This window comes from Pteropus medius, unplaced genomic scaffold (assembly GCF_902729225.1).
Source record: "Pteropus medius unplaced genomic scaffold, Ma_sr-lr_union100, whole genome shotgun sequence".
NCBI classification, from domain to species: Eukaryota; Metazoa; Chordata; class Mammalia; order Chiroptera; family Pteropodidae; genus Pteropus; species Pteropus medius.
In genome coordinates, this window is record NW_024350319.1 from 18,148,175 (window position 1) to 18,159,456 (window position 11,282).

Sequence of the window (11,282 nt, forward strand, 5' to 3'; positions counted from 1 at the left end):
ATTAGGAAGGGTTTTTCCTGGTGTTATTATTGTGACAAGCCTGCAGTAGAGATTGGGTAAACTCAACATATTTTGGGGTAGGATTTTTGTAGATTTCAAGCATTTGTGGTGACTTCATAACTGTGCTCTTCTTCTCCCTCTCTAGTAGCTATAATTTCCATTTTGTAAAATATATGCTTCTTAGAAAAAAGGCTCTTTTCCTGTCTTTAGGTTTAGAGCATGTGACTCAGGCTAAGCCTGTGAATACATTCCTTTGACCAGCCTCAATAATTTTAGAGGGGCCATGTGACTAAAGCTGGTCTGATAGAGGACTATCAGGACTTTGCTAGAAATGCTGAAATAATGCTCTTTTCCTTTTGGACCAGAAAGAAGCATGTGGGCTAAAGAGTCTGGTGACATTTTAGTACCAGAATAAGAGTCATCTTTGGGAAGAAGTGATATCACATAAGAGAACAACAAAGAAATAAGTACTTGATGACTGTGTTGAGTTACTGGATCAAGTCTTACCTGATATTTGCCATATTTCTGGATTATAAATCATTTTTTTAATTCAAATCACTTTGAGTTTTGTTTTCTTTAAACTACAATTCAATGCATTCCAACTGATACAGTAATAAGAATTGGAAAGCAGAGTGGTTACAGGGTAAGAGTGGGGACTGTGAGTGCCACATTAACTGGGTGTATGTTTCTCACTCACACATCGATATCCTAAGCCTTTATTCTCAGAGATAAACATGGAGTCTCTGAGATCTCTATCCTTATAAAAATGAGTATAAATATTTCTTTGTGTTTTTTTTTGTGAAAAAGATGAGTTATTCACTGGTGTGTATGTGTGTGTGTGTGTGTACAAGTACTGATAGAGGATAACTTGGTGATTTGGAGTACGTATCACCATTAGCCTCCACACATTCCTTACCATGTAAAATTCCAATGGACAGCAGAGAGGAAGCTTAAAAGGTAACAGCATTCGCTAGAGGGGATCTGAGTTATGCTGCAGAATTAAATAACAAGTAGAGTGTGTAGAATTTGAAAAAATAAATTATATTTAAAGATAAATAGCTATTTAAAAATCTCTTTCACTGGAGAGACTTTTAAGAAGACAAGACCGTCAAAAGTCAAGTCATATATTGAGCATCTAAAACAACATTTTCTCCTTTCTCTGAAGGAAGGGCCTGCCACAGCAATTTAAGCAGAGTGAGAGGCAAAGCCTGAGGCCTGAAAGGAGTCTGAGAAATAAACGGGAGCAATCAGAAGTATGCAGAAATGCAGAAAGCTTTGCCTTCGTCGGCATTTCTGAAACCTGATGGGATCGTGCTTATAACCAGAATGTAGGCAGTCCTATCAGAGCATTAGAATTCAAGAGAGCTAATTTGGGAGAATTAAAAAAAAATCTAGTGAGTATGGTATTGAAGGAGGGAATACTAAAACCCAGGAGAAGGGCAAGCTGCTGGAGTATCCACCATAATTAAAGCAGATTACAATTACTCTGAGAAAAGAAGAAGGCAAAGAGTAAGAATATCCAATGTGCCTTTTCAAGACTGATGGGACAAAGGCTCTGTAATGGCAGTGAGGAAATTGGGAGGGAACCCTGGAGAAATTGCTCATAATATATATATATTTTTAGAGGAAATGATAATTATGACAAAAAAAAAAACAGAATGAATAAGCTGAATAAAGGTGAAGTTGAAGAAGAGGCATTTGCACCTCTTGTGGGAAGCAAAAGCAAGCAAGGCTACTAATATGAGTCAGAATAAATAAAGTAATGCTCTGTTTTTAATCACTTTTAAAATGAGGAGTATAAAAAATACTTTAAAAAATACTGACACTTCTGTTAGAGTTACAAAGCAGGAAAAAAAATGTCTAACAGGTACATTGACATTTGGAAATCAACAGATCTAGATGACAGACAGAATAACTGTTAAAGAAGACAGATGTTTAGACTCACTGATTTTTTTCTCTCTGTAAAAAGTAGGAAAGAGAGTGTGCAGAAGGCTTTGAATCTGTTTGATATTTTCCCTTTCTTTTAATTCTATTTTTATGGAAATTGACTCAAAAAAGTTACCTGTACTTTCTGCCACAAAATAAAATAATAAAATGAAATAAAATAAAATAAAACATTAAGGAAAACTGAGGAACGTTAACAGTTAATAAAAAATGTGATATGTGGAAAGAAGGTAATGAATAGCTACAAGATCATGGAGATAAACTAGGAAAATATTCTTGGAAAGCCCTGACAATATCACCTTAATAAAATTAAAATTATCCCATTCAACTGGACACATTTGTCAGCATGACAGCAGTATCACTCACAGAGGTGGCTGTGCAGCTGATAATTCTCAGCAGGTCCACCTGATGGTCAAAAAAAAAAAAAAGCAAAATATGTACACATATTAATCAGCTACCATTTCATATTTGTGGAATGGTCATGATGTACAGAGAATTAGTTAGCCGTTATAAGCAACTCCCACCCTCAAAGAGTACACAATCTAGTGACAAGCAAGTTAACACATATCTAAAAATAACTAACAGTATAAAAAAGTAAATGTTAAGTGCTCTTCAGACTCAAGAGTCTAGAGCCCAGATGGGATCAGAGCAGATGTAAGAGATCGCAGAAGTCAAGACAGGCCTAGAGAGGTAGAATTATTCAATATTATTTTTTTAAAAAAGACTTGGAAGATAGCAATGAGTCTATCAATCTGCCTAGAGTAGAAAAATTCAAAGTGGGTACTGAATATCATCAAACATAAACAATTAATTTAAGGTTAATTGCAAGCCTAAAAGTAAATATAATCCAAAGAAACTTCTAGAAAAAAACAAACAAAAAATATTGCCATATTGTCATAATCTTGAGGAAGGGAAAAGTTTCTTAAATAAGACACGATAAGAGCTAACCAGAAAATAAAAGATGGATAAACTGAACTATATCTATCAATCAAAAGATAGCATTAAGAGAAAAAAAGACAAGCCACAGACTGGAGATATTTGCATAACAATAGATCTACATTTATATATGCATACATATTTAAATAAATGTGAAATATCTGGCTAAAAACTCATATCCAGAATATATAAAGAGCTTCTATAAAGCAATAAGAAAAAGACGATCGCCTAATAAAATAAAATGGTCAAAAGACCTGAACAGGTACTTTATAAAAAATATCCAAATGGCTAATATGCATATGAAAAGGTGGTCAATATGATTAGTCATCAGGTAAATTAAAATTAAAATCATAATGAAGTGCTATTAAGCACCTTCCAGAATGGTTAAAATTTAAAAGACCACAATACCAAGTGTTGACAAAGATGTGAAATAATGAATTATCATACGTTACTTGCTAGTTGGAATAGAAATTTCTTCAACTACTTTGCAAAACTGGTATTTTCTATGAATCTAAATATTCACATACCCTATAACCCAGAAATTTTATTCCTAGGAATATACCCAACATAAATAAGTACTTATGTTTACCAAAAGACATATACAAGAATATTCATTGCAGTTTATTCATAAAAGCCAAAAAAGAGGAAACCATTGGTCTAACAATAAAATATTAAATAAGTAAGTTATGTTATATTCACATGATGGAATACGATTTAAAATTGAAAAAATCAAACAACTCTGTAGTGGTATCTCATGACATTGAGTGAAAGAATAAAGGTGAATAAAGGAAACTGGATGGACACAAAAGAGTATACACCATACAATTGTATTTATGTGAAGTTTAGAACAAGCAAAATTAATCTCTGGTGTTCGTGGTCAGAATAGTGGTAAACTTTGGGGAGTACAGAGAATGAAAGACTTTTCTGGAGAACTGATAATGTTCTGCAATTTTAATTCGATAATGATTTCTTGGGTAAATAACACATGTAAAAATTTACTGAGTTGAACACTTAAGATTTAAACTGAGTTTAAATCCTTGCTCGGCCATTTATCAGATGTTGTCCTTCTGTAGTTTACAAATTTCTCTCAGCCTCAGTTTTCATATATATATATAAAAACAAACATCTTTAAAAAGTTGATGTGAGCGTTTAATGCAACGATGTATGTGAAAGTACATAGCATTATGTCTGTTCTATAGCAAAATGTCAGTGTTTGTAAGCTGAAATCTGAATGAGAGAGGAAACTTTTTACAGATTGGTTTCAAAGTAAGTAGTAAGTTCTTATTTGTTTATTTATTGGTTTTGTTAGGTATTTGGAAAATGGAATGAACAAAATAAAGGTGAGAGTAAATTGTGAGGTTGGAATTGTGAAGTAAATCTATGAGTAAATAATGAGGTGTAGTTTTATAAGAACATAAATTTCTGCAAATAGGTGATCATTTGCTTTGGCCTATTAAAGGTATATTGAATGAGGTGGCAGAAAATGTCTTAGACACAATTAGAAACAGACTTATAGTCCTTGGGTCTCAGTGCAGGAAACAGAGACTTCTATCTTTTAAAAAGCTTCTGAGTTACCAAATTTGCATAAAGTTCAACATCATAAGGAAAAGGAAAATACAGAATCTAGAGCAGAATAATGCCAAATGGTTGCTAGAAATAACCATCGAGAAGAGATTAAAGAAAATCTGTAGATCCTTGTCTACACAGTTGGATATGACAAAAGTTTTCAAGTGTTTGGGGTGTGGTAAAGAAATTAACAAAGGGTAGGAAGAGAAATAAAATAAACCTGGTGTAAAATAGCACTATGAAGGAAAAAGAACAAAACTTTGGCTAGATAATGCTTAGACTTGATTTTAGGAAATAAAAATGACCATTTTGACGGTAGGAGCTTCATTTAGAAATAAGATAACATAAAATAGAAATATCACCCATGAAAAGGTGAATAATCATTATTGCTTAGAATATTTTGAAATTTTTATGCCAAATGGAATTTGGGGAGTTATGCCAGTCATTTACCAAGGGTTTTTCGATTAAAAACGCAGATAGTTTCTTTTTGTCCTTCCTCAAGGTATCATGATAATGGTTGAATAAGGTGTAACTAGAAAGCCTGGGACTCTGGAGAGTGGTATATGAAACTTTTCTTTTATATTCTCTTTAGAAAAGCAATTGTAATGAAGTATTATCTAAGTGCTCCAAATGTGCATACCTCTTTCATTCATTGTCTGTGCATGTCAATAAGGAGAAAGGAATTTCTTTTGTTCTTGCTTTAATTTTTAATTCCTGAAGCTCTCAATATGCAAGTAGATGATCTTTTTAAGATGCTAGCCTCATAAGTCATTGATCTCTTCTCTAATGCTACTGGCCTCCAACCTACCTCAGCCGTTCATTCCTACAGGTAGTCTAGACCATATCATTATCAATAGCTACAACCACTGGGTAATCTCATTTTCATGCATTCAGTATCACTACTTATCTGTGCAGATGACTCCTTCTAGTCTATCTTCAACAGTTCTTTAACTTTATTGAAATTCCCCATCCATTGATCCTACCAGGTTTTCTGCTCCTTGATGATCTCCCTTCCCTCACTGCCTAGCTTAAATCTATGTTCCACGGAATTTCTAATCACTCCCTTACTCATGCTCTCACCTATTTTCCCCACCTCTATCATTTGTTCTATAGTTTATTTTTATTGTGATGCTAGAGTGATCTTTTTAAAACTTAAGCAAGGTAAGTCAATTTCTTGTTAAAATACTCCAGTGGTTTCCCATTTCTTTTTCTTACCAAAAAGCTAATAGCTACAATGAAAAAGCTAAACTTAGTATTTTCACATTAAGTCAGGATCCTCAAATGGGAATGAATACTCTTTTTTTGGCAGTTTTCTGGCAGAAGCAAATGGATAACTTATTTTAGAGGAAAGCATTCCAATTTAGAACTTTTTGCTTCCCATAAATGAAGATCACTTAAATATAAACCTATAATTTAAAAAAACTCTCTAGACACACAAGAAAACAAATGACCATGAATGTCAGCTGAAACATTGAAGATCTAGATTCTCAAGAACTTCATATATTAAAATTTCAGATGCATAATATAAAATATAAAAGTATATAAAATATGCATACAATGTTTAAGGAAATAAAATAGGGCATAAAAATGAGTAAATTTATAAGAGTCCTTAAAAATCCCTTGAAAGTTTTTAAAAAAAATAACCACCAAAATTTAAGGATAAAAATATTACAATTGAAACAGATACCAATAGATAATTAGTAAACTAAAATGTGGATCTGAATAAATTATTATGAATGTCATCCAGAAAGATAAGAAGATAGACAATATGGAAGAGAGGTTAAGAGACATGGATGACAGTATTAGAAGTTCTAACAGACATCTAGTAGGAGTTATAAAGAGAGAATAGAGAAATTAGAGTTGTAATAATCAGAATTAACAGCTTGGAATTTCCTAGAACTGATAAAAGAGATGAATCTATAGACAAAATGAGCAAAATTTTACTATGCTGTATGAAATAAGATGACATTCACATCTAGGTATATTATAGTGAATCTATAATTATTGGAGACAAAGAGAAAAACCTTAACAGAGCCAGCGAGAAAACATCATTTGCAAAGGAATGACAATTTTACTGAAGCAGATTTTGCATCAGCAGTAACAGACTATAAAAGCAGGGGGGAAAAAAAAAGTATTGAAAGTTAATAGCTATACACCTAGAATTGTGTACCTAACAAATTATCTTTCAAAAAGTGAAGCTATGAAGAACTTTTAGAATAAACAAATCATGTTTATTATCATGTTTAGCATCAACAAATTTTCATTAAAGGAACTTCTAAAGAATTTGCTTCAGGGAGAATAAATATGAGCCCATGAGGGATGGCTGCAATGTAAGAAAAAAAGGTAAGCACATAACATTAAACTCATAGATGATATTTAACAGTATATTATCTATATAGATTAGTTTAAAAATAAGATTTAATTTATGAAGTTTTAAAAAGACAAGATTAAAATACGAAGTGTTACTAGCATGAAAGTTAAGAGTGGGGTGGGTCAGAGTAAGCATGTTCTAAAATTTTTATATTATTTAAGATAAGACATTCTTTATACTACATTAAGTTAGCAGGCATGGTAAAATTTTCAAGAGTACTTTTAAAATATAGAAATAGCATGCATAACTTATAACCTGTAAAAGGGAAATGTAATATAAAAAAATGAACTCTCAATCAATTATAAGAAATAAGAAATGGAAATAAAAAGAAGTAAGATGGTGGAAATCAAATGATCATTATTTATAATAAAGACTACAGTAATTAAATGGCAGTTTGTCATATTGATTAAAAATAAAATTCATTAACACACTGTTACAAGAGATACAACCAAAGTTTAAAGATATAGAAAGGTTGAAATTAAAAGCATGAAAATATACTACAGCCATGCCACCCTGAACACACCCAATCCCACCTGATCTCAGAAGCTAAGCAGAGTCAGACCTGGCTAGTACTTGGATGGGAGACCACCTAGGAAGACCAGGTGCTGTGGGTGTAAAAAAAAAAAAAAGCATGAAAAAATAATACGCAAGTGCTAACCATGATAAAACTAAAGTAACTATATTAATGTAAAAAAAATCAACTTTAAGTCAAAAAATAAACATTGGAGAGTAATAGGATTACCCATATAATAATTTCAATTTACCAGGAGTGTATAATTATTCCATGCTTGAGCTGACCTAATAAAGTAGACTCTAAATATGAAAAGGAATAATTTATAGAGTTACAAGGACAAATGAACAAAGCCCCTTTGTAGTGGAAAATTTTAACATACCTCCCTCAATTATTGATTAAGTCAAGTAGACAATACATTTTTAAAGATAGAGAAAAACTGAGCTCTATCATGAGAAAATATGATTAAATGGACATCTATATAACTCACCCTAAAAATGGACAATATCTATTACATTCAAATACATATAAGATTTTTATAAATTTTACCACACATTAAGACAGAAACCAAATCACAAAAAAATTTAAAGAATTGGAGTTATATAGATCATATTCTCTTACCAAAGTACAATTAAATTAGAGGTCAATAACAAAAATAAATTAATATCTGCATAGTTTTGGAAATTAAAAATATACCTCTCTTCTAACTTACTTATGGGTCAAACAAACATCACAAATTACAATATAAAATTCACTTATAACTGAGTGATGTTGATAGTATTATACATCAAAACTTATAGGGTGCAGTTGAAAACAGATTACTAAGGCCCTTTATAACCAAAAATGATTATATCGAAAAGAACAAAAGCTAAAAATTATTGAGCTAAATATCCAATTTAATGTTATTAAAAAGATGAGTTATTCCAAACATTTAAGTCTCAGGAAGATGTAACATTCTTAAAAATTATTGAGGGCCTCAAGGATCTTTTATTTTTGTTTTTTTCTTAGTAATTAAATAATATTTATTTAGCCACTTCAGTGACACAATGCATACCTAATATATTTTATGGTAATCTTGACTAATTAAAATATTCCAAAGAGCTTTATGTGAGTTACAACTGTTAATATTTATAGAATTAAAATAAAATTTTTGAGACATTATTAATTCATTAAAAAATAATAAACTCATAATATGTACCTTATATTTTAATAAAAATAGTTTCTCAAACTAAAGAATTTAGTGGGAAGTATGGAATTATTTTACATTATTGCAAATCTTAATGTCTTAACAGAAGAAAGCTAGATTCTCAGATCTGCTTCTGCATTCAATGTGTTATAATATATTGGTTTTGTTGAAGTATGTAAAGAATATCTGGCCTTACACTGACATGTATTTGGAAAAGGAGAGTATTTTAACAGCCTTTTTGTATAATTGTGAAAATTTTTCTTTGATATTATGCCAAATCTCCACTAGTGATAATCTTTTAAAGGTTAGTTGCAATGTGGAATCTGAAACCACATCAATGAATCTTTCATGGTCTGTTACACTAAGATCCATTGGTATGTCTTACACTTTGAATTAGTCTTTTATTCATGCATAATTTTGTTATATTATGTATTGATAATCAGGAAATATTGGTACACTAAGTTACAAAGATTTTCTGAATGTTGACATATTTTATTACCTTATATACAAATAACTTTAATATCACCACTGATTTCACTGGAACAGTCTTTAAGTATTGAGAAGCTGTCAAGCTCATTTACAGATACAATACTAAATTCTATTTTTACTTGAAAGTTCAAATTTTAACACTGGTAATAAACATTTTCAGTTGTTTTCAGGCTCATTTCATTAATTTTTGAGAAAAGATCTGCCAAATACTAGAAGCTGAGTATCCAGAGCTGTTTGTCTAGTTCTTCTTTTATGTTAAAATGGTGTTCCATGATGAAAATGGCTAGTTTAGTTTGCAACTCCAATCACATAAGTGCTTTTCTCTGAGAGAGTTATCATACTTTAAAATGCAGTAGAAGTGCTTTATGTATACATCCCAATTCAACAGAATATTCAAAAGATTTAATTAAGGATAAAAATTTAATAAAATAATTTTTACTTTTTCATTAGAGAAATTTTACAGTAAAATTCGCATTTATTTTCATAGTGAGAATGCATTGGTGAGGAATAAAATGACCACACCTTTGATTTGTTCTAAGGTGCCAGCAATTTTTATTCACTCTTACTTTTGCTCTGTCAGTTCAGGATAACATAGTGAAAAAGCCAATAACATTCTAGCATTATTTTGAAAATAGTTTCAATCTTACTTTCTAAAAGTTTCTTAGAACCCCCAGAAGTCTATATAGACCACATACTGAGAACCAAAATGTTAGGCCCAGAGTCAATAAACTATTCAGCCCAAGGGCCAAATCTTGCCCCTTTTTTTGGTAAATATTGGAATATAGTCATGTCTATTTATATACATGTTTCTATGGCTGCCTTCCTGCTACAATGGTATGTGGATTGAAAAGCTGCAATAGAGACTGTATGGCTCACAAAGCCTAAAATATTTACGTGTGTCCCCTTATAGAAATGTTTGCCAAGCTCTGAATTAGGCTGTGATGACAGAATAAACCCAACAAATGTATTTGAAAGAGATAAGGAAGACCAAAAGTTAATTTGAAAAAATGATACTGTAAAGGATGAATAAAGACAAATACTAGTTCTTTTAGAAGAGTAACGAACTGCAAAATCCTCTGGCAAAAACTAATTTTAAGAACGTGGAATGATACTTATCATCAACGTTAATAATGAAAAAAGGATGCTAAGATCTGACAAAGATTTAAAAATAACAGAAATATAGATAATTTTATGTTAATAAATTTTAAACTTTAAACAGAAAGATAAATATCAAGAAAAATTTGAGTTTCTAAATCTGACAAAAAAAGAAATAGAAAGCCCAAGTAGTACTACCGCAGTATAAAAAAAGTTTCAATTAGTGGTTGAAAATCTCAACTAAACAATAGTATAAACAGGCGGTTTTACACACGAATTCTGCAAAATATTCAAAGGATGGGTTATTTCAACTTTAAATTTTTCTAGAAATAAAAAAAAGAGAATGCTCTCTAATTATTATATAAAACTAGTATTAAATGAAAGAAGACAAAGGTAAAAGAACAAAAGAAAATTACAATCTAATTCTACTTATAATTATGAATTTGACAATCCTAAACAAATTATTAGAAAATTGCATATAATAGTGTATGAGAAAGACTAATTCAGCATGACCAAGTTTAATTTATCCCAAGAACACATTGAAAGTTCAGGTTTAAAAGCTTGGTCAATATAATTATTTCAGTAATAGATTATAGGAGAAAAAAATATACAATTTTTTAATAGATACAGAAAAAGTATTTGATAAAATTAAATACTCATTCATGATTTAAAATCCAAACACAATTCTTATAAAACTAGGAGTAAAGGAAAACTTCTTTCTAGAAAAACTTATAATAAATATTGACTTTCAATTGTCCAAATTTAGAAGCATATGCTTATAATCAGCAAGCAGACAAAGGTGCTCACTGTCATCAATTCTATTTAATATTCTACTGAAGGATCTAGCTAGCACAACAATAATTTTTTATTGTGATTAAATTAAATTAATTGAATTAATGTATTAAATTAAATTAATAGAGAAGAAACAACTGCTATTATTCTTAAATTATCTTATTTTCTACATAGAAATTTATAGAGATATTTGGAATTAATATAAAAATTACTAAGAGTGCTGGATGTACAACCAATACCTAAAAATAAATTACAAATTTACATATGGGTAACAAAACAAAAAAATACTTCATTTATATTCCATATATTACATATATGTATGTGTACATCATTTATAATTTCAACAAAACATAAGATAATTAGAAATGAGTATAACAAAAAGTTTAAGACCT

The 11,282-nt window shown here is 30.5% G+C and overlaps 1 pseudogene; it reads left to right on the forward strand.

The window, feature by feature from the left end:
- The first annotated feature begins 7,312 nt into the window (after positions 1 to 7,312).
- Positions 7,313 to 7,431, forward strand: LOC120583454 (uncharacterized; annotated as a pseudogene).
- Positions 7,432 to 11,282: the final 3,851 nt, after the last annotated feature.